The 25567-nt window shown below is 35.7% G+C and overlaps 1 protein-coding gene across 1 annotated transcript in view; it reads left to right on the top strand.

Annotated features, from left to right (window-relative positions):
- Positions 1 to 7653: 7653 nt before the first annotated feature.
- LOC126754981 (protein slit) overlaps positions 7654 to 25567 on the top strand; it is a 90357-nt gene continuing 72443 nt past the window's right edge. Inside the window, exon 1 of the mRNA XM_050467219.1 lies at positions 7654 to 7944. The gene's annotated coding sequence lies outside the window, so the exon portion shown is untranslated. The remainder of the gene's footprint in view (positions 7945 to 25567) is intronic.

Below are 25567 nucleotides of genomic sequence, written 5' to 3'. Positions count from 1 at the left end.
TTTTTCAATTTTTAGATTTTTCGATTTTAATTTTCTATCGAAATTGTCTCCATTATGCTCTCCATTAGAGTACATTTTCCAATTAGCCAGTCATTGAGTGCGCTTGCTTTGTGTTAGTATCCGTGTGTATGTGTGTCTATTGTCCTTTGACACCTTCTTTTGAGCTTTAATTACATTAGTTATATGCGTGTGTGTGTATTAATGCTTTCACACTCTTAACTCAAGTGGGTACCCACATCTAAGAGGCCTGATTTTGCGAGAAGATTTAATTATAAATTGCTCACCAACAAATTAATTGAGCACACACCCACACGCACACATACTCTATGTTAGTGTGCTTACTTATATACTGTTATAATATGCATATATGTAGTAACATAATGGGTTGTCAAAAAAGTCTTGCGGTATTTTTATTGAATTTTTTTTATTGAAATTGAAATGAATTTTTGATTACTCATGCCCAGCACTTGACCGATGCTACGGCTGCTACTATGCTACTATGCCGGTCTCTTTCGACCAATTCAGCGATTTTATCGCAATTTGCGACGACAGGCCTTCCGGAGCGTGGCGCATCTTTGACCACCTCTACACCAGAACGAAAACGTTAAAACCATCGTTGTGCGGTGGACATGGAAATGCATCGGGTCCATAAACTGCACAAATTTTATTGGCGGCTTGAGATGCATTTTGGCCTTTATCGTAGTAGTACTGTAAAATATGCCGTATTTTCTCTTTATTTTGCTCCATGTTTGCGACGCTATATGACTTCAAAGAAACGACAATCAGTCAAACACGTGAAATGAGCTTTCCAAGAAGGTATAGCATGACCCGATGCGACGAATAAAACTAGAACTACGCGCTTTCAGCGCCAACTAGCGAAAATACCGCAAGACTTTTTTGACAACCTAATATGTATAAAGTAATTGTGTGAAGTAAGCCATAAAGTCTACTAGAGTGCTGATATATGTATACATATTTGCAAGTCGATCTTAGAAAGATTAGGTTAGATAATTATACATATGAGGATTGCACCGCCATCAAAGGTCTATTGTGCCCTCTCCTAAGTCGCAATAATGATAATTTCCAATATACTGGATCCAAGGGCCTTAATCCTTGGCCTACAGACTGCCGTGCAGTCAATTAGCAGGTGTTCTGGAGTTTCAGGCTCCATGTCGCATGCCTTGGACTTGTTACCAATACCCCTCCTTACCCGCTCCTTCATCTTTACGGAGCTGCTCATTTATGATATGTGGGCCAACCGCAATGAAAGGGTCAGATCCCAGTTCATTCCCGGCTATGCCTTTGTGACCGGCCACCCAGATAAGTTGCACTTGGTTACAGTCTGATCTTAGAAGAAACAAGGAAAAAACGTTAACTTCGATTCCACCAAAGCTTCACAAATACAAAAGATTCTCTTCTCTTTTATTGTCGAAGTTTACAATAGTTCCTCCTTTTCTTTCCAAGTGTTGCCAAGTCCTTCTTCAATGGAGCGGAGGTCTTCCTCTTTCTCTGTTTCCTCCGGCGGTTACTGCGTCGAATACTCTCAGAGCTGAAGTGTTTTCATCCATTCGGACAACATGACCTGGTCAGTATTACCGCAGTCTCGTACAGTTCATCGTTCCAAAGACTGCGGTGTGTTTGCCAATGCGCAAAGGACCAAAAATCTTCGAAAACATGTAACGGACTCATCAAATATTGTCACCGTCCATGCATCTACACCATATAGCACGACGGGGATGATGAGTGACTTTTAGAGTTTGGTTTTTGTTTGTCGAGAGAGGACTTTAACTGAGGCTGTTTTCTTCTTTTCATTGGGCGTGTTGGGCAAGTTCTCTAAATATTGCTTGCCAACTTGGCGATTTTCCTTCGACTAATTGCTGACACCGTTCCCTTCTTTGGAATGGCTGGCTCCAGTCCTGCATCACCAGTCAATCTCTGAACAACCGTTATGGCGTCGTTAAAGTTCACATCGAGGGGCTTACCTTCTATAGATCCTTAACAGAAGATGACTTGTACGGTATATCTTTTCAAGGACCTTCCTCTGTGCCATGCTGAAGATTGAACTGTTGTAAGTATGTAGCTCCGATTTATGCATCAAAAAACGAGACGGCCTTTTGCGAAGTATGTAATTATTGAGAGACTATAGTGTACAGTTCCAATTCATTCCTCAAGCTATGAAGATATAGACGACGAATGGGATGCATGTTTACTCCTTCTCGCCTTTACATCTTTCTGGATGCAAGTCTCTAAGCTTCTGCTTCTGTTTACAAAATACTACTGTGATCAAATTGAAAGGTTAAGGCTCTAAAAGTGATTTCTTCGATTTTTATTATGTCTGAATTGATTGAACAAAGAAGAGCGATAATGCACTATCTCACACTGCATTTGTTATTCCCGACAGACGTGTTGGCCCGCTCAGGGGCAGCTGCACACACAATTTCCCCAATATGCCGTAGGCCATTCAGCTCCTTCACAGGTTTTTTGAAGCAAAGGACCCTGTAGGAACACCTCAGGTCTTGGAACACAAGCAATACAGGCCATACGACGAAGTTACTTTGGGATCGTGTTGATGGTGGACCAAAAGGCTCCTACTTCTAAGCAAAACGGATACTAAATTACTGTAGGGATAAATTCCACCAATTTGTTAAGCTTCTTCAAGGGTTGTTTGAAGCAATAGACCCTACAGGAACACCTCAGGTCTTGAAACACAAGCAACAAAGGCCATACGACGAAGTTACTTTGGGATCGTGTTGATGGTGGATCAAAAGGCTCCTACTTCTAGGCAAAAGGTGAGACTAGTATCACTGTAGTGGTTAACACAGGGCACCTAGGCTTGAGATCCCACCTTCAGAAAATGGGAAATGTGGAATCGGCGGAATGCAGAGCGGCATGATGAGACGCTGGAACATTTTGCAAGTGAATGCCCAGACGGGGGGTCTTAGGTATCCACGAACAGAATGCCCCATAAAATCAGCCACTTCTCGTGTGGTCCAATAGAATTTCTTTATATACCAAGATGCGTCGAATTATTTCCTTCAGCATCGCAAATATGCTCTTCTAGAACATTAGCGCAATCGGACACTAATAACATGCCACCATGCCCCGAAACGCATATGCAACACGGTTTTCACATGCACACAACCTACAACAAAAACGCCAATTCCGTTGCTGACTGTTACAAATTGTCACAAAGTAGTTGCCTCTTTGTTGAGGGCACGTTCTATTCGGCATTACTCCCCGATGGTGTATGTGTGTGTTTGTCAGTTATATGCAGCATGTGTGTTTGTGCCGTATCGTGTACCGTGTATGATTGCGCCTTTTTTATGCTCGCATTATTACCAACAATAACACTTAAAGCTTAATCCCTCGATCGCAATAAAAACGGTGTCTGATCTTCTATTTGTTTTCTCCTGTATTTATGTAGTTTACTAGAGTACCTAGTGAATGCCGTTCTAACTGCGCGTCATTTCGTCTCTGACTTGCCAGCGTCGCCAAGCACACATATGTCACATTTATTAAAGAGATTTTGGAGAACAAAACAAACAGCGAAACAAAAACAAAAAACACAATAACAATAAGCCGATTAGAGTCATTCTGGACGCGAAAAACGGAAGTGAATGTGATAAAGCGGAAAAGCGCCAGCAAGCAGCCAGCAGACATTCCCATAGCCGCTGAAAACGGCAGCAGCATACATGCATACAACACTTTTTCGTCATTTTAGTGAGCATTAACTATCATTAAGCTTTTGCTCTAAGCGAATTTTAAACTTTATTTCCGCTAACGACCGACCTTTTCTTATTAGAAGATAAGTTTGCTTGCTCATCGGCGCCTACTTGGTTGGCATGCTGGGTTTTGTTGCTGCCATAACAAAAGGAAAATTACTCAATACTCAAACTCTGCGGAAAATTGCTCCGTATTATGAAAACTCAATAGCGTTCTCTCTCAATTGCATTGAGTGTAATTGGTGATAACAACGAAAGAAATAAGAATTTAGCGTAAGTAATGGATTAGTTATCTTAAATCTTGAATTAAGAATAAATTCTCGCTTAAATTTACTCAATCAATTTGTATGCCTCTTTAAGCGAGAGTATAAGCGTAAGAGTAACAATTACATTACTGATTTTCACTCAAAGTTTATTTCTACTCTTCTTCTACTCATGGAAAATAATCAAAAATGTTGTGGAATTTATAAAGAAAAAACTCAATTTCCTGCTCAATTATTATATGTACTATTTAGTACTAAATTATAAGCTGTAGCATATTGAACTCGAGTGAAAATACTTGTCACTCATTCAACTCACAATTAGTTGAGTATGTAACATTAGCTTCGTATGCCTTGTTATTGAAAATCTTATCTGAATTGGTTGGTTGGCTGAAAAGGAAAGAGCTTGGCAGCCAGACCGCAGTTGGTCACACTTAGGTCGTCATTAAGCCCATAGTGCTCCCGCATAGTAACCAAATTAAGCCTTATCCCACAACTCAGTGGTGCTATTGCATCCCAGCTGCTTAATATCTCTTAAATTGAAGCATTGGAGCCGAGAACTATCTCCCATTTCAACCGAATGAAGCCTGAATATTTGCTTAGATAATGTTCCAGTGACTCAGTCTGCCAACAACACTTTTCCCATTTTCTAAGAGAGTGATCTTAATTGTAGGTGTCCTACAGTGATACTAAGTTCCCTTTTGTCTAGAAGTAGGAACTTTTTGCTTTGTCAACCATCAAAACTTCTTCTTTTTCTTTATTGGCGTAGACACCGTTTGCGCGGTTATAGCTGAGTTTACAACAGACCGCCAGTCGTTCTTCCTTTTCGCTGTTTGGTGCCACCTGGTCTTTCCAACGGAGAGAAGGTCTTCTTCTTCCTCTGCTTTCCCCGGCAGATACTTGAAAACTAAAGTAATTTTGTGAAAGCCGGAGTGTCCGGTACTTTAATCCGTTAAACCTAATCTACTCCCAACTCAAGACTCTCCCACGGAACCATTAGAATATGTATTACTTCGTGGGAGTAATAAGACATTTTACGTCGCTTCTATAGCATGAACCGGACTGACACCTATTCTGCTGCAACTGTCTTAACTTAGTCATGAAGGAAGTTGCCGCTTCGCGAACAGCTTTCTATTTATCAGAGGACCGACTATCACCTAGTGCAGTTTCTAACTTTTCCCTTATATTTAGAAACCGAGTGCAATGGAAAAACATGGTCAGAGTCTTCTATGGACTTCGTACACATCGAACAATACGAACTGACGTCATTTTGAAATTTGTAAAGATAACCTCTGAAGCACCCATGTCCACTTAATATTTGGGCCATGTGGAAATCCTAGTCCCTAGTTATCTAGTTGTCTAGTTATCCACGTATGGTTGTCAGGTATAAGTCTGTGAGTCCACCTTCCTTTGGTTGAGGTTTGCCACCGTTGCTACCATATAATATTGCTTTTATTTTTCTCCTCTCTCTCTCTTGTTGCTTGTGTTACTAGATCTGAGGTGTTTCTCTAGGGTCCTTTGCATCAAAAAAACCTTAAAGGAGTTGAATAGCCTGGGCCAGCTTATAGGAATTGTGTTTCCAGCTGTCCCCGAGCGAGACAGCTAGTCTGTTATATCATTTTCTTCTATTCTCATATGACTGGGTTCCCAGATGATCTTAACCGAGTTGCCCACTGAAAATATATCTTCTGCCTGTTTAACGACCGCTTGGCTATCCAATAGAAGGTTTCTGAACGTGCTGGTTAGAGCAGAAGTCCACTTAACACCCTCTGTGATGCCCACAATTTCGGATTGAAAGACTGAAATGTGGTCATTTAGTTTGAAGCTACCTTCTGCAAATACAATACTACAGAAGAAGCCCTCTTGTGTTCCTTTTTCACTCTTTGATTTGTCGGTGATTATATTATAGATTTCGCATTAAAACTGTCTATCAGAGAAGCATGGCCCATTCATCCCTAATGGGGAATGAAAAAGTTGTGTTCCTTCTCATAGGTCTCACTTTCTCGGTCGCATTGCTAGTTTAGCCCGGGCTCATTAAAAAGATCAAGTGTAATACTATGCCCTTGTTGCCTCGTATGTCCCCACTGACCTAAAATTATTAGATGGATAGCGAGTTTTACTGGGAGCAGGGATCTTAATAAACAAACCAGTAGGCTCTTATCGGATCAGTAAGACCTTACCGAACTAGTAGGACCTTGGAAGACCAATAGTATTGGCGATTGCTCGTTGGCTAAGTTTCCGTTGGGATAAAATGGATAAGGCAACTCTTGTTCTAACTCTGACCGATAAAAATTATACATTTTTCTTCCAAGCTCGTAACTCTCGCAACTTCCAGATTCCGTTACCAACCGCCACTCATATGAATTTTATAGCCAAGGTTGCGTCAATCGAAGGTAAAGGCCGTGTGCCACAACAAAAGGAGGGCAAAGTTGAAAGAAAAAAAAATTGAAAAAAAAATTATTTTAAAAATACTGACCCGACTTGGAAACGTTATAAGATCTGTTGGTTAAACTTGACCGAAAATTTTTTATAGACCATTAAAATCAGAAGAAAACAAGGATGGTGCTCAAAATGACCGAACAATTTTTATAGACCATTAAAAAGGATGGAGGAAGGACCAAGGATGGTACTCAAATTTTTACTGTTTAAGAACTATTAGGAACATATAATAAACTGTGATGTCAACGAGCTAAGTTTCGAAATTGGAATGCAAATACTTCGATTTGGAGGCTAACTTCGAAAGACAAAGCCTTTAAAAACGAAGAAATTCATAGTGGTTTGAAACTCATCCGAAACTAAAGATAAAATAACCAACATTAAATGGAAAAACAATTTATGAGCGATCTGAGGCCTCGAAAAGTAAGAGGTGGGACGTGGCTGAATTTTTAAGAGTTAAAAACGGCTTACTTCGATTTCCGGCAAAACTACGGTTCCTAGAGAAAAAAATTATATGGCAATGTTGTAGGTAATTAATAGATCTATGACTCTTGTATATAGATTCTTATCACGTAACCGCAAAATGTATGTGAAAAATTTAAATAACCAAGTTTTTGGTTTTTATTTTTATGTTTTACAACATTTTTTTCACGAAATTTGGTATAAATTTACTTTCACATATCCCAAACACACTGTATCTTATTTTTTTAGGATATTCCTCTTAAAATATTAAGGATTTAAAATATCAGGAAATATAATTTGGACTCTAAATCGAAAAACCTCTAATTTTCAATCTAAACTGCTCATGTTGAAATTTCGGATTTTTTTCTAAAGTAATTTTTTATGTTTAACGAAATCTCTACTTTTTGATAATATAAAAAATTAATACTTTACTTAGGTAACCTCAGAAAATATTTTTTTTTTTTTATAAAGTTAAAGAAACGAATATTTAATTTAATATTAAACTAATATTTAAGCGCTTAATTTATTTAAAAATTTATATTTCTTTAATATTATGCAGCGCATGTTGCATACACCATACCACACATACATATCTACAAGTATGAAATGACAACTCACCACCGCGACTACATGATGCCCATGGAATGACCAAACAATTTCACTCAATCAGCACAGCGCACGCAGCGCAGTCGACAGCACTGAGCGCCACTCACTCAGGCAACACAAAATTATTCACAATTCACAACTTGCAACTTCAGTTGATTTTGAGCACGCAACGGTGAAATACAAAGTTCAAAACTGCACGCGTTCAAACGTTTTTGTGACAAACCTGAGTTTTTAACAAGAAAATAAGTGTACATACACACACGCACACACACAAGTAATGTAAGAAGTTGATTTAATTAATTTTGGCTATGGGAAAATTTACTCCTGTAAGGCGAATTTTCGTGCACGAAAAGTTTTGTAAATTTCATTACAATTATTTGTTAAACAGAGTATATAGTACATAATAAATCGAATTGAATTACAATTTGCTGGCGGAGCAAAGCAAAGCCGTCAAATAAGTATATAATACTTTGCCTAAATTTTTTTTTTATACGACAACCGACCACTACGACTGCTTTTGTATGTGCGACTCCTCCTGATTGTGGTGCTGCGCGTACACGAAACGGGTAGAAACCCGAAAGTGGAGAAAAAAGTGTGAAGTGAAAGGTGCAAAATTTTTGTGAAAAATGCTATGTGTTACTAAATACATACATACATACGTACACACGCTAGAGTATACTTGTTGTAAGTATATGCATGTAGCTGCATAAGCGACGTTTCGTGAAAAACCAATTGTAACAAAAGTGTCAATTGGAAGTGAGTTTTCCACACAGGAGCACAGCAACAAGAACAACAACAAAAAAGCAATATTCGGCGTTAATACAATTTGTACGAGCGAAAAATTGTCAGTATCGATATTTTTTGGTGGAAAAAAGGATAATTCGGCGTCGCATGAATCGGTGTGCTAATGTGAGTTAAATTTTATCTACAAAATGATTAAATATAGGAGTGCTGTGTATATGCGAGCATGCAAGTATGTATATAATATACTTTGCGTACTTATGTACAAGTAGTTGCAATGTTGGTAATGTGTATATATTTCGAAGCGATATGATGTGTACATCTGTATGTAAATATTGTTTATACTTTGCCCTGTTTAATTGTTGCACGCTATTTTTCTTGCCTTCTGCCGCTGCTACAGCTACTCCTTGCAATCATAAGCACTTATTAGCTACCTACAAGTCTTATAATTTTTTAATTACAACTTCAAGTGAGAATAGTCAGGTGGCGTAGCCACATACAGCCACACATACTAGCGACTTTGTTTATCTGCGTAATTTATGGGCCGCGAGATACAATGTACAAAAGCAAATATGGCATGAACCACAAAGAATGGTGACAGCTTAAGGGCCCTTCATGTTGTATGACGACGGGTCAAAAGCGTTATTTACTCTTCCGTTTTTTTTTTGTATTTCTTCTTCATCTAATTTCTGTTTTGCAAAGCACTCGTATAAGCATTGCGCAAACACTTCTGTACTTTGCATTGCTTGGTTTGGTAAATTGCAACGTTTTTATTGAGAATTCATCATCGCATCAACAGCGGTAGTCTCTACGGTTGCTGCTGCTACTGGCTTCGATATCGTTGCCAATGCTGCAGTGCCAATGTTGCCACTTGAATGCTTTTTCGCTTGCCAAATATTTTTTTCAAAATGAGCCACAACTTACATAGTACATAAAATGTTGGAAACGATATTTTGGTTATGATACAAATGATTAATATAAAATATAAGTAAATATTATAGGAATTTTATAGCAATTTATAAACTTAAAAAAAAAAATTTTGGTCCTATCTTTGACGATAGCTTGCCAGCAAACTACACATATTTTGTGCACAAATTTTTTTATACTTTTTTAATTAATTTTTAAATTTGGAGTTAGATTAAATAATTTTTTGTTTTCAAAACTCTGTCCTTGACGTGTCCTTGAACGCACCACTGCCATTCAGGTGGAACGTAGACCACTTCGTGACAGTTGATTTTAGCTTCAGTAATTTGAAACCAAAATTTTTTTGCTTTTACTTATTGTTTTCAAGCTGAAAACATAGCGAGATGCTTTAAAAATCATTAACAATTTACAGATTTCCTGAAACTTCTATAATTTTAGACCAGAGTAGTTGTTAGTTTTTTTGAAAACAGATTTATAAGAGAATGAAATCCATCGAAAACGAAAGATTAAATAACGAACATTAAGGGATAAATAATTTATAATCGATCTAATGTCGGGAAAAGGAAGGGTAGTGGCGTGTTTGTATTTTTGATGGTTAAGAACAGTTAATCTTGATTTCGAGTAATAATACGAGTTCTATAAAAAAAGTTATATGGGGATGATATGTCTAGTTCAAACAGGTGTTTTTTTATGATTTCGCGATTCTAACTCGTGATTACTTTAATCGCTTTCAACTATTTATTCAGAAGATCGCCTAAGAGAACTTTCGTTTATGGAATGTCCTAATTCGATTTTTGTTCAGACGGATCATTCTTTGGACCAGAGTACAGACCATGCAGAAAAAATTTGATGGCGATCGGATAGTTTTTCGCCTAATAATTATTCAGGCTTATTTGAAAAACGCTGTTTCGAGAAAAAACTCGTTCAAGAGGTTCGTTGAGCAAAAAAACGGTATATTTTCAATAATTATTTTTTCAGTTAGAAATGTAAATATTTTATCAAACCTTTTATTATTTGAACAATACATTTTTTTAAAAGATTATGTGAAATTTTCAAAAGAAAGTAGTCAAAACTTGGCCATTATGACGTCATTTCCGGCGGTTACGAAAAATTGTATTTTTTTGCAGACGTTTTTACAAAAAATTTAAAATTTTGGTGAAAATTTCTTGTAAGTTTTTTATTTTTAAATAGTTGTAATTGAAAAAAAATATTACTTCCGTCATTGAAAAATATATATCGAAGATCGGTGTAAAATGTCATTAAGATGAAGACTTCTCGATGGTTTTGTAGTAACTGTTATTTAAAAAAAATCTCCGTTCGACCTTGTAATTTATATCTTGAAAACCTGGGTAAAATTTCATTAATATCGTTTGAGTAGTTCGCGAAGAAATCTTCACAATCGACTTTGAAAACGCAATTAAAAGAGTGACTATATAGTTGACCCCTTAAGGATAAACTAATTGAACTAGAGTAAACATTTAAGAAAGCTGTAACTCAAGAAATTTTTGAGGCCGTAAAACCAATGGAACCCTTAATGGATAAACTGTTTAAGCTGATTGAATTGAGATTTTAGATTCTGGAAGGCTGTAACCCAAAAACTAATTGAGATAATGATTAAAAAATTTCGTATCTTAATTTTGTGGTAATGTAACCTGACGAAATATGAAAAAAATCTCTCATTTCACATTAGGTGTGCGCCTTCTTTTGTAAATATAAAGAACAAATTTTCTATAAATTTCTTAGCGACAATGGCAGAATTACTAAACTTTATGCTGCGACCTATCTTACCAATACTCGCATATGGCAGCACCATACCACCGCATTATTACCTTCAAACATACACACCTTTCCGCATAATTCCGTCGCTGCGCTCTCTCGCGACTCTTAACTGCCGCGTTTTGAGTGAAATCTCGCGCTCAACGCGGTTTCATCTCAATCTCCGGTTTGCTGCACGCATTCACAATAGATTTAAGCGCTGTAGCATGAAGTTTGGCCAGCAGGACACCCTCAGTAAGCGGCCAATATACCCAAATACATACATACGTACACCCATATACAATATGCTCGTACTCGCGCTGAAAATCCAAAGTCGCATATTTATTGTTGTATTTTGTTTTCGTATTCATGTACTCATTGGCTTTTGCTTTGTGCCACATCTTTGTTCGTTTTTCATCATTTCATCTTTGCCACTTGCGCTATGCGCACTATATCTGCATGTGTTTCTGTGTTTGTGTGTTTGTATGCTTGCTGCTGATGTCCGAAAATTTCAGTTTCTGTTTACGAGTTTTGCTTTGCTCAGCTTTAAGGTTTTCTGACGCGTCTGCCTCTGTCTGCATAGTTTTTCGATGCTCTTATGCTTAATGCTGACTATTCCTTTTCTGCTTTATTTTGTATTTTAGCTTAATTTTTATTGCTTTTTCATTGCAAGTGTGTTTGCGATGCGTGCGCGCGCCTATGTGTGTATGCGAGTGTGCGTGTTTGTGCGAAAATGACATTTCTGGCGAGCAAGGAAGTCAGTTGAAAAGAGCCTAGGGGCGTTTGCCAGCGACAGCTTTAAAATGCGAAAGGATATGCGCTGTAGTTGTTGTTGTTTCTTTGTTATTTTTTTTGTTGCTTTGGTGGCATGATGTTGGCCTTTTGGCCTGTTCGCAGTTCCCAACACTTCTAATTTCATGTGGCGATGAGGCAGACATTTCAATTTAAGTTTTCGACCACTAACTTTGTTCCGCTGTGTATGTGTGTGTGTGTGTATATGCGCGCGTATTTATGTATATGTGTGAAAAAATTAATTCAGCCTAAATTTCGCTGTTCACAAAGCCATTTTTCCCATTGTGTTAGACAAATATATACATTTGCATGTAAATACATACATATCCATTTATGTATGTAAATAAATAATAAAAAGCCGCTAATCCCGCACTTATTTAGTAAATCTGTGAAATCTCTGAAATCTGTGAGATTCGTTGGCGTGTTAAGAATTCGATTAAAAGTTGTTTCGTTTAACATACATACATAAAGTTAGGCATCGATTTGCATATGAATGACTGCATTTACAATCTGTGCGAGTGGATTCTATCTAAATACATACATATGTACGTACATTCATACATGCATGCGTACATTGTTTTTTTGTGTTTTTTTTTTGTCGAATAGTAGTTGTACTACATACAAAGCTTGCTTAGGGCACACCTACGGCTATGTTTTGTCAGCATTTGATTTGTAAATGCAATCGAGTTAGGCTTAACCCTGGATAACTTATTGTGGGAATCAGTTGAAGAAAGCCCGTTGTTGTACTTACGAACTTTTTATTTAAATATTTTGTGAAGAAAACCGTTTTTATTCCGTATTAAGAGGATCATCTCAGATCATTCACATGAACTAATTGTGAGAATTGTGCAACAAGGCAGGCTAAATTTTGAATGAAATTTATAGTTATCAAAAAACAATAAAAAAATAATGTTGAGTGAAGTTACCATAGCATTCATAGCTACATACATACATATGTATGTACATATCTTATAGCATAGAAGCGTTAAAAAAAATATTTAACCTAATTTTTATCGGTCAGTTTGTATGACAGCTATATGCTATAGTGTTCCGATTTGAACTATATGTTCGGATATTCTTACGTTATCTCACACAATAACCCATGCTAAATTTTGTGAGGATGTTATGTGAAATTGACAAGTTTTCCATATAAGAACTTGAATTTGACGGGTCAGTTTGTATGACAGCTATATGACATACCGGTTCGATCTGAATAATTTATTTAGAGATAGTGTCGCTGCCTTAAAAAGTAATCCGTGCCAAATTTCGTAAAGATATCTTCTCAAATAAAAAAGTTTTCCATATAAGAACTTGATTTTGATCGGTCAGTTTGTATGGCAGCTATATGCTATAGTGGTATTATCTGAATAATTTATTCGGAGATTGTACCGTTGCCTTAAAGAGTAATCCATGCCAAATTTCGTAAAGATATCTTGACAAATAAAAAAGTTTTCCATATAAGAACTTGATTTTGATCGGTCAGTTTGTATGGCAGCTATGTACATACATACATATATGCTATAATGGTCCGTTATTGACGATTCCGACAAATATATAGCTTCTTTGGGAGAAAAAGACGCGTGCAAATTTTCAAAACGATATTTCAAAACCTAAGGACTAAAACGTATACATATGTACATATATAGACTGACGGTCATATAGGCGGACATGGCGAAATTGAGTCAGCTCGTGCTGCTAATCAATTATGGTTCATATTAAATATATAATTTATTGGGTCTTCGACTTTTTTGGTTGGCAAAAACTTCGTGGCAATTTTAATATACCCTTTTCAGGGTATACAAATACACTGTTTCTGAAACAATAACAGTATGCTGAACATAATACTAATTCTCCATACACTTTTTTTAACTCAATCTTACTCCAAAGGCGTATATTTGCGAGAAAGCACCACTGGTAGTTTGTTGTTGTAGCAGCAGATAACATTCCTGAGGTAATTTCGAGGATTGTTACAGAGTTGACAGTTCTTTACCGGTTAAAAATTCGGGTCCGTTCTAGTTAAAAAGTCGGGTCCATCCCAGTTACTTAGACCTGACTGTCATAGGAACCGCCAAATCTTTGATGTGATGACCGAGCAATGACTGTTGATTGTGTGTCCTTAGAAATAAGCTCTTTTTTATGATTACTTGACAAATATATCTGAGAAGGTCGTGTGTAAATTTTAAGTCGAACGGTGCAGCCGTTTCAGAAAAACCCATCAGTTGCTCTGAAACTTATAAAATTATTATTTATACCTCCAAAGTCGCACGGGCATGATGGTTCTAACTCCTGAAGGATGATGGGATGGCAGAATCTAAAGCCTTTTTATGGAGAAAATACAGTTTTTGAGTTTAGAGTATTGCATAAATTGTTGACTAACGGTCTATGCAGTCGTGCTCCGGAGAAAAAAAGTGTTCATATTCCTGGACTGCAGTTCCGTGTTTTTGAATAGATGAAATGTGATCAGCTCAAATATTTTGATGTTATGAGTAAAGAGAAGTAATGTATGGGACTTCAATTGGATTTGGGTGCTTAGATATGATATCAGCTTACTAAAATTTGTGGAAACATGCGCGATATGCTTTTAAATTGTTGCTTCTTTTGAGAAATGCTGTTGAGGCAACAGACAATCTAAGATTCCTTCTTCGGACTGAGTAGGCAATTGAGAAGTTAAGTCCTCTCTCGACGAACAAGAACCAAACTCTATAAGTCACTCATTATTCCCGACCTGCTATATGGTGCAGAGACATGAACGATGACAACATCTGATGAGTCGACGTTACGAGTTTTCGAGAAAAAGGTTCTGCGGAAAATTGCATTCGATGGAACGATAAGCTTATCGGATACAGTTTTAGCTGCTCGAACGTTCTTGGATCGACCACGAATTGCGGTTCTTGGCCATCTTTGGGCAGCTGAATTCGGTTCCATTTTCTTTGCGAAATTCCGTTGATTAATGGGTGGTAATCAACCTAACATTACGTGGCTTCACTCAGCTCTCACATCACTCATAGTCCTGGGGGACGAATTAATTATTCTTAAAACTCGTTTGCTCACGAAATTCTATGCCTAATTATATTCGAACCACACCACCTCGTACTGTGTAGTGAAAGTTCTACAATGCGGAACACCAAACACACACACGCAGCTGCAACAATTAAGAGCGCTTTAATTAAATCAACTCCACAAAAGATTGTCCAGCGTAAATTCTTTGTATTCTTATCGGTAAACACCTTTTAATTAACTTCATTAATATACAAACAAACTACTTTATTTAATTAATAGAAAAATGCTTTGCATTCCTAATTCCTACACATACACACACACAAACACACTCGACCACGAGCGCAAACGAGTAAGTTAGAAGCATTCATATATTTTATGCAAATGCCGGAGCTGCTCAGTGTGTTTGTGTTGTTGTTGTTGTCGCCGTTGTAGTCCCAAAAGCACGATCACTCGATCGTTCGCTCCACTTGGCTAATCTCGGGTTAACACATGCAACAGCCAGCTCGCCTGATATGAGCAACATCCGAACACGCTTGAAAACTCGTGCTTGTGTGAATGATCGTGAATGTTTGTATGAGTGTGTGTGTGTGTGTTTGCGGCTGTATCTTCGAAAGTTGTTGTAACAAAACTTAGCTTTTGAGTGCTAATGTTTTTGTTGTTGTTTTGTTTTTGGTGAATGTTTGTTGCCTTTTTGTTTTTGTTTTGATTGCTGTATCTTTTCCGCTCCCCGTTACATACAACATTTTCTTCTTTCCTCATTTCGCTGCAGTAACAGCGACAGCTACAGCAACAGTGGTGGCCGCAGCAGCCGTGGCGTTGTGTGCGACAGGCTGCAGTTGTCGATCTACCGATTAAATCTTACATTCACGGTTTTTCTTCGCTCATAAACACAACTTGACGAACTTACGGCGCTTGGCTGTGCACTCCGAAACCGGTATTCGGTTAAAAAAAGGTTTTGTTGCTTTTGTATGCTATTTGCTGCAAGTTGTTGTGCTATGTGTATTTGTATGCACAGTATTGATGAAAATAATTGCAATGTACGAATGCTTAAAAAATTAGCAGTAAAATAACGGATAGTTTAACTGGTTTTGGTACCCTAAAGAAGTTTAAAGTTACAACAACAACATAAGTAATGTTAAATTGCTCCAAAAACTCCCAAATTTCATATTTATAATGAACTTTTTTTTTATATTTTTAATGAACTTTAATGAACCAAATTCCGCTAGAGACATTATTCCATTAGTGTAAAACATTTCTTGTCTCTCTGCAAAAAACTGTGACAAGTAACTTTCACAGACTTCTCTTGAAGCCAACTACTCTATTAAGAAAGTTCTGCATTGACCGAAACAAATGATAGGCCGATGGTGTAAGGTCAGAGCTATATGGTGGTTGCATGAAAACTTCCCAGCAAAGCTCTCCTGGTTTTTGCCGAGTCATCAAAGATGTGTGTGGTCTAGCGTTGTTCCGATGGAAGACAAAGCCCTCACTGTTGATCAATTCTGACCGTTTTTTTTTCAGATGCTTGCTTCAATCTCATCAGTTGTTGACAGTAAAATGTAGAATCAATCGTTCGACCAGGCTGTAACAGTTCATAGTGGATGATTTCTTTCCAATCCCACAAAACACTCAGCATAACATTTCGAGGCGTCAATCCTGGCTTTGCGACCATTTGTTGAGCTTCACCACGCTTGGATCTTCATCTTTTTCGCACATTATTGCCGCATTTGATCTACTTTTCGTATACTGTTACGATTCTTTTCAGAAATGGTTCGATTTCATTCCGTTTGATTAGAAATACGAAAATACTTTTTCGACTACCCAATGTAAAGTCTTCTTCATAGGCTCGGAAATAGATAAAATACAAGGTAATTAATTCAAAAATTGGTTCTTAGAGCTGTCGAAACCCCCTTGGTTCTTTGAATTAATACTGTATTCTCTATATTCAAATGGCAGCATGAGACGAGTTCTTTGAGAAGTTGAACCGTTAAGTATAAGAATTGCCGGAATGATTTTTGGAAGTGAATATTGCTGATAAAAGTGTACAATAAGGGGGAAAAGGTTCTCTGATCAAAAGAAAAGATTAGGAAACTAGTCACTAGAATATATGATTTCAGAAAGTCTCCCAACGGAGTTCAAGAGGTACACTAAACGATAGTTAGAAGGAGGTTCCCACGACAATCGAGTTCTTGTAACCCAAGACGGATCTGAATTTGGTCCGGCCAAGGACTCTCAACTCGGTAGTATTCTTCAAAATTACTTTAGGAATGTTTTTTTTTTACAACAAAAACAACAACAACAGGAAGTAGTCAAAAAGTCCAAGAAATTTGAAAATCTATCTGAAGCTCCAGAGACAATAAGTCTATTGCAGGTGGTGTGCTGTTCTGATGTGATGATTTGCTGCTTTTCTATACAATCTTTCAGGCATAAGATCAACTATATTTACTGAAAACCTTTGAATCTTACAAATTTTCACCACAGAATCCAAGATTTGTTGACAATGAAAACATAGAGGCAGTTCGCTGTCGAACTACCGCGAACTATATAGAAACGGTCTGTTTCAAAGCACAAATCGCTATGTCGACACTTTGGGTATATCGTTTGGTTCCCGTTTTTCATCGATATGTTCACAACTGTAAGGAACAGTGAAAACCTAAGAACTCGGAAACCGTCAACCGGAGATTTTTGTAACGGGTGATCCAAGAAAAGGTACTTTTTTGACATCTCACGCGTGAGTCGTGTCAAGCTGTCTATTATTTTTGTTCAGTACTGTTTGGCATTTCATCATGGAAAGACTTACGCCTGAACAAGGTTTACAAATCGTTCAACATTATTACGAAAATACACGTTCTGTAAAGTATGTGTTTCGCGTGCTTCACTCAACTTATGGTCAACATAATCGGTCTACTGAACGTACTATTCCCAACACCATCATCCATCTTGAGATCCAGCAATTATTATTGGATTATATTCGACCGAAAAGACCACGTCCAGCACGCAGTGAATAAAATATAGCGGCCGTAGCTGAGAGTGTACACGAAGACCGTCGATTCGATTCGACGCCGCTCGTAGCAACTCGGATAGACGTATGGAACGACTTGGCGCATTTTACGTAAAGATCTTAAATTTAGAGCATACAAAATACAGCTTGAGCAAAAACTGAAGCCGCGCGACCTTCCCAAGCGACAACACTTCGCTCTATGGCCTCTTGAAAAGTTCCCAGATGATCCGACATTTTCGAGCAAAATTTTGTTCAGCGCCCACGTGGCCCACTTCTAGCTCGATGGGTATGAATAAATAAGCAAAAATGCCGCAATTGGGACGAAGAACAACCTGAAGAGATTCAAGAGCTGCCATTTGCTCCAGAAAAAGACACGGTTTGGTGTGGTTTGTGAGCCGGTGGAATCATCGGTCCGTATTTCTTCAAAAATGATACCGGTGAGCACGTTACCGTCAAAGGCGACCGTGATCGCGCCATGACAACCGACTATTTGATTCCTGCAATTGAAGCTCGTGATCTCGCCGACATTTGGTTTCAACTAGACTGCGCCACTTTCCACACATTGCATCAATCAATGGATTTTTTGAGGGAACACTTCGGTGAGCAGATAATTTCACGTTTTGGGCCGACCGATTGGCCACAAAGATCGCGTGATAACACACCATCAGACTTTTTCCTGTGGGGATATGTAAAGACTAAAGTCTATGCGGGTCATGCCGCTTCGATTCAGGTCTTGGAGCAATTCATCGCCTGTTTCAATAACTTTTTCAGATTCACTTAGAAAAGCTTACAAACACTTCCATTACTTTGCACCTAACTGCAGGCTTTAAGTATATATGCGACTCTGCATTTGGCAGCCAGCACAAGTTCGCGTCTTTAGCGGCCAAAGTGACTGTGAGAAAAGAAGCTGTCTGTGCCTTTTGGTGTGCGCGAAGGGCGCTCGACGTAAAAGGGAAATTCGTGAAATACTTGTTTATGTTGAGGGAATATTACTTTAAGCTTGTTGTTTGTTAGTTTAAGCCGCCTAAGCTTGGCCAATTTTAAGCATAAATATTTCATAAATTAACCATAGCCAATGGAAAAGGCTAATTTGTTTAATTTTGTTTTTGTTTTCCGTTTTTATTTCCAACATTTTTTTCTTTACACATTTTGTTTTATTAATTCGTAGAGTTAATAATTTGCCGTTGGTGTGGCGGAAAGTAAACAAAACTTCGTTTTTCTTCTCTGTGTGTGTGTATGTGTGTAAACATTTATTGCCCACGCCATAATGTGATGCCACTTGAACGCTGCCACACACACACACACATGCCTAGAAGCCGATGTTTGTAAATGTTTACGTATGCAAAATAGCCGTGGAAGCTGGCGCCTAGGCCTAAAACAACAAATCAAAGCAATTTTCGCCAACATTCTTTTAACCTTTGTTCTGTTTGCCGAAGGAGTGAGTACTTCGTTCGTTTTATTTGGGTGTGGGCGCATGCCAAGCATGAATGGAAATTTTCCAACCAAATGTATGTAGGTGCGTGTGTGTTTGTTGGAAATTGCATTGCATCCCAACTATTCGCAAAGACGCAAATAGTTTTGTGTTCGCCCGAAAATGCCGAAATTATTGAAAAGAAAAATTGAAAAATGTGTGCGCATTGATTGGAAGAAGAGCAAAATTTCCGGCATTTCATATTTTGACTTTGACTTTGACTCACAATACACCACGCTTACCATACAAATCAAACATTTCTGACATGTGTTTTTGTTGCAGTTGCTGTTATTCGTTAGTGTCTTGAAATATGAGTTGGGTAAGGTTCGTTATTTAGTTTTTTTTTTTTTATTAATTTCTGACAAGTCACAGTATGGACAGCGCTTTCTGGGAGTAGATATGGATCTGTCGCATTTACACAAACGCACACATACATTCATACATAAGTCCATGTACATTCAGGCAGGCAAACCTGCACGCTGCCTACAACAGTTTCGCCGTGAGTCATGCTCCTCTTTAAGGTATAAATGGCATTATGTGAATTTTTGAATTGGCTCCCTGCGGCGCCGAAATCACCGTAAGGACATATACATTATATATATGAATAAGTGAATAAAGTGTATTTCAACGGTGTTTTGTCAGCGGCATTTAATTACGTCAGGTTATTAAATATGTACCGATGACACAGGGGCTGATATATTGCTTTGTTAATGTTGTATGTGTATCTATGTAGGTAATACAGGTATGCGTGGCCTTATGTATGTATGTATATTAAGAAATATGTACAAATGTACATGCATATTAAAAAATGTAAGTACACGTGTACCGTGATTGCATTAGGATGCGCCCTTCATCAGTTTATATGGCAGCTAGACGTTAAAATGGTTCGATCGGCACAATATTTTGGGGGATTATACGGTTGCCTCGGATAATTAACGATGTCGAATTTCGTGACGATATCTTGTCAAATAAAAAAGTTTTCCATACAAAAACTTAATTTTGATTGGTCCGTTTGTATGGCAGCTATATGCTATAGTGGTCTGATATGAAGAAATTCTTCGGAGATTATACCGTTGCTTTGGACAATAATCCTTGCAAAATTTCGTGAAGATATCTCTACAAATAAAGAAGTTTACCATACAACACTTGATTTTGATTGGTCAGTTTGTATGGCAGCTATATAATGTGGTGGTCCGATCTGAAAAAATTCTTCGGATATTACATCGTTGGCTTGGAAAATAATCCATGCCAAATTTCGTGAAGATATCTTGTCAAATAAAAAGTTTTCCATACAACAACTTGATTTTGATTGGTCAGTTTGTATGGCAGCTATATGCTATAATGGCTCGATCTGAATAATTTGTTTGGGGATTGCAGCGCTATATTCGACAATAGTCTGTGCCAAATTTCGTGAAGTTAACTTGTCAAATATAAAAGTTTTCCATACAAGGGCTTGAGTTTGTCTGATCAATTTGTATGGCAGCTTTATATTATAGTGGTCTGATATTTGAGTTTCCGACAAATGAGCAGCTTTTTGAGAAGAAAATGTCTTGTGCAAAATTTTAGTCCAATATCTCTAAAACTGATCCAGTCTAGGGTCGCCATTGTTTCCTTCTGGGTGTTACAAACTTCATGGCAAACTTCATTCTTCTTTATACCCTGAACAGGGTATAGTTCAGAGTATAAAAATTGCTTCGAGAAAAAACGCCGCGAAATAATAGTTATTTCTAAATTTTATTTTATTTTCATCTTCGAATTTGCATAAACCTTGAAAGCTATGCCGCAGCTTAATTTATTTCGTCTTTCTGCGAAATTATTCAAATGCACTGAATTCATAAACTCGTTAAGTGTTCACACCCACTAATTTTGCACGCAGATTAATGGTATTTATATATTAATATTGATAAATTCTTGGTTAGCAATGATTTCACTAGAATTCACTGCAATATTTCATAAGTCAATAGACTATAAAGGTGCTTAATGCTACTCAAACAAAATTTAGATATTTTTTTTAACCTAAAAATAATTCAGACCCTACAAAGATGCTGCAAGAGACTAAAGACCTCTTTATTAATTAACATTTTACTAGGAAAAAACAAGCTATAATATTTCGGAATATTAAAATTTATATTTTTTTTTCATTTGTTTCCTTATATGTACATAAGACTAATTCCGTATACAGAGAAGCTGGAAGTTAGGCAATTGAAAAATTATTTAAAAAAGTTCAATTACAGAATATTCCCCGTAAATTAATGATTATTTGAAATAATTTTAAAGTGTTGCTTACAGTTATGCGCATTATGAAACTATAAGCTTTAACGGTTTACATGGGTCTCACAGCTTCACTCGATTTTTTTTATTAATTTATTCAATTCTATAACATCTCTCAGATATGGAATATGTATAGTAAAAATATCAACTGCCAAAAAATACTCAAAATTCGACCCTTTAGATTAGAATACCACATTAATAACAAGCTTAGCAAAGATTTGAACCAAAAACGGTATTAATGAGAATGTGTAATACAAAATCATGAAAATTTAATGAAAGTAATATTGAAGATAAAGCATTTTTGAACAGTTTAATTTATAGTAAGCTTTCTTTCTTAAATTTAATATAGTGATACAGATCACTTGCGTCCTACACTAAAATTTAGAGCAAATGTTAGCAAAGTCAGCAACCATTTATGATTCCAATAAAGTCTTAAAAAATATTTTTGTGTATTCAGTTTAATTTTTAGTAAGTTCTCTTTCTTAAATTTATATCAAAAACAGATAACTTGCGTCCTACAATAAATTTTGGAGCAAATGTTAGCAAAGTCATCAACCAATTATGGTTGGGAGAGGCTTAGAAAATATTTTTGTATAAGAAACCTAAAAAATATATTTTTTAATTAATAAACTAAACGTAAAAAAAAAAACATAAAATAAATCAGTTGTAAAAAAAATAAAAATATGAAAAAAATCATAAAAATTGTTGCCCACTTTTAGGCGCATTAAAAACCTCTTAAATACAGCAGCAACTGAGTAATAAGCTTTGCGCTATTCAATAGTTTTTTTTTATAAAAATTTTACTACCTTTTCTTGAAACAATAATTACAAGTTTTTTATTAAATTTTTTTAATAAAAATAATAGTTTTTAATATCATTTTTTTTTTTCAATAAAAAATAATTTGTAATAACTTTATTTGATAATAATAAAAATTATTAATTAACTTATTTTATAAAAAAAAAAATTAACAAGAAATATTTTTAACAAATTTTTTTCCAAGAAAAATTCAAGTTTAAAAAAATTTCTTAATATTTTTTTATAAAAATAATAATTTTTCATAATATTTTTTTCAATAAAAATTTTTTTATCAACATTTTTTTTAATAAATGTTTTTAAGAATAATTTTTCATAAAATTTTTGTCACTAAATGTTTTTAGGATTTTTTTATTGAAAAAAAAAATGCTGATACAAAAATTTTTATTGAAAAAAATTATTATTTTTATAAAAAAAAATTAAGAAATTTATTAGAACTTGAATTTTTCTTGGAAAAAAATTTATTAAATATATTTCTTGTTAAAAATTGTTTTTTTTTTATAAAATAAGTTAATTAATTTTTTTTATTATCAAATAACGTTATTACAACTTTTTATAACAAAAAGAAAATAATTTTTATCATAAAAAATTTTAAATAAAGTTTTTTGCATGAAAAATTGCAACTTTGATAAAAATTTATTATTACTTTTTTATAAAAATAATAATTCTTCAATAATATACATACATATGTACATATTTTTTTTTCAATAACAAAATCTTTAAAACATTATTTTATAAAAAAAATAATAATTTTTAACAAGAATTATTTTTAATAAATTTTTTTTTGCAATAAAAATTACAACTTTAATAAAAATGTTTTAATATTTTTTTTATAAAAATAATAATTTTTCAATAATACTTTTTTTTCAATAAAAAATCTTATAATTTTTTTATTTTATAATAAAAAAAATATTTTTAACGAGAAATTTTTTTTATTTATTTTATTAATAAATTTTTTTTTGCAAAAAAACTAGAATTTAGATCAAAATGTCTTATTATTATTTTTAAGTAATAAATTTTCAAAATTTTTTTTTTCAAGAAATATTTTTAATGAATTTTTTGCAAGAAAAATTACAACTTTAATAAAAATCTTAATATTTTTTTTTATGAAACTAATAATTTTTCAAAAATATTTTTTTCAATAAAAAGTTTCTATTAACATTTTTTTATTAAAAAAATTTTAATAACATTACTTTATAATACAAAAAATCCAATAATAAATGTTTTGTCTTTCAAACCTAACATCCTTGTTTCATGAAATAAACATGTAAATTTCCGATTTTATTAATATTACATATCACCCTAATATGCATACCTGTCTGCAAAGGCAGGAATAAATATAAATTTGTATTTCCCAGCCATGTACATACTATGTACATATATGTATGAGTATGCTATTTTATTTACAAACATACATTCGCAGTTATTGGAAAATATTAATAATTGTTAACTTTGTGAGCAACTACAATATGTACATATATGTTGTTAATAGCTGTACATTCACTTGCATGTGCATATACATATGTACACGTGCACATAAGTACTGTAATCGATACCAAATGTTACGAATAATGACCGATATGAGCAGGCTCGTGCCTGTTGTTGGTCAATGATATTACTTTTTCAATAGCAATCCGATTGCTTTTTACTGCACAAACACACGAGCACATGTATGGATATGTATGTATGTACATGCATGCATGTATTTATGGGAAAATATACACGCTCGCGTCTTTGTTAAAATAAAAATCAGTTCAATGCTCATTTTTAATTCATATTTCCAGCTCAGTGGTTTAACGTCTTCTCTTTTTTACCGTTAAATTTAATATTTTAAATTAACGGAAGACTAATTTACCATTTTTTATGCAATTAATAGTCAATTTGCTACAAATTTTCACACGTTTGTAGCTGCTTTTGACGGATGTTTGTAGAAATATTTTTAAACGGTATATACTTATGTAAATACTATGTATGTATGTATTTTAATAGGTAGGTGTATATGAACATATGTATGTATATATTGTGCATAAGTATGGCATATCTAATAAGTAATTTAATATTAAATATTTTCTAATTGCTTTTCACCTCTCACTTAATAAATTACCGTTATTTTTTAAATAGCAAACGAAGAGTGCCAAATCCGCTTAGTAATTATTTTCTTCTAATTTTTTGCCTTTGAAATTAAAATTTTGAATTTTACAAATGCCGAAATTCAGCATCATGAGCTGAGTCAATTTAGCCATGACATCTGTCTGTTCGACCGTCCGTCTAAATATGCGAACTAGTCGCTCAGTTTTTGAGATATCGGTCTGAAATTTTGCATACCGTCTTCTCTCAGCAAGAAACTGTTCATTTGTCAGAACCATCGATATCGGGCCACTATTGCATATGGCTGTCATACAAACTGAACGATCGGAATCAAATGCTTGTACGAAAATATTTTGTATCTGGCTAGACATCTTTACGAAATTTGTTATACATTATTTGCTAAGTCAACGCTACAATATCTGAAGAACTTTTCTAGATCGGACTATTATAGTATACCTTCTTCTTCTTTTGTGTTCAAGTACAGCACTGCAGTCGTTCTTCCTTTTCGCTCTTTGGCTCCAATTGGAGATTCCAAGTGCAGTCAGGTCCTTTTCCACCTGGTCTTTCCAACGGAGTGCTTCCGCCGGCGAGTACTGCGTTGAATACTCTCAGAGCTGGAGTATTTTCATCCATTCGGACATGACGTAGCCAGCGGTAGCCGCTGTCTCTTAATTCGCTTAACTATGTCAATGTCGTCGTATATCTCGCAGAGCTCATAGTTTCATCGGTATTCTCCCTTGTCACTGAGCAAAGGACCATACATCTTCCACAGAACCTTTCTCTCAAAAACTCGTACCGTCGACTCAAAAGATGTTGTCATCGTCCAGGTCTCTGGACCTATAGCAGGACGGGGATGATGAATGGCTTGTAGAGTTTGGTCTGTGTTCGTCGAGAGAGGACTTTACTTCTCAATGGCCTACACAGTCCGAAATAGCACCTGTTGGCAAGAATTATTTTACGTTAGATTTCGAGATTGACGTTGTTGTTGGTGTTAATGCTGGTTGCAAGATAGACGAAATTATCTACTACTTCGAAGTTATGGCTGTCAACAGGGACGTGGGAGCCAAGTTGCGAGTGCGACGACTGTTTCTTTGATGACAGGATATATTTCGTCTTGCCCTCATTCACTACCGGACCCATTTGCTTCGCTTCCATATCCAGTCTGATAGGTCTAGTCTAACAGCGCCGTTGTTGAGGCCAATGATATCAATATCAGCGGAGCACGTCT

Source organism: Bactrocera neohumeralis, chromosome 4, assembly GCF_024586455.1.
Source record: "Bactrocera neohumeralis isolate Rockhampton chromosome 4, APGP_CSIRO_Bneo_wtdbg2-racon-allhic-juicebox.fasta_v2, whole genome shotgun sequence".
NCBI classification, from domain to species: domain Eukaryota; kingdom Metazoa; phylum Arthropoda; class Insecta; order Diptera; family Tephritidae; genus Bactrocera; species Bactrocera neohumeralis.
This window is presented reverse-complemented; position numbering and strand designations above follow the sequence as displayed.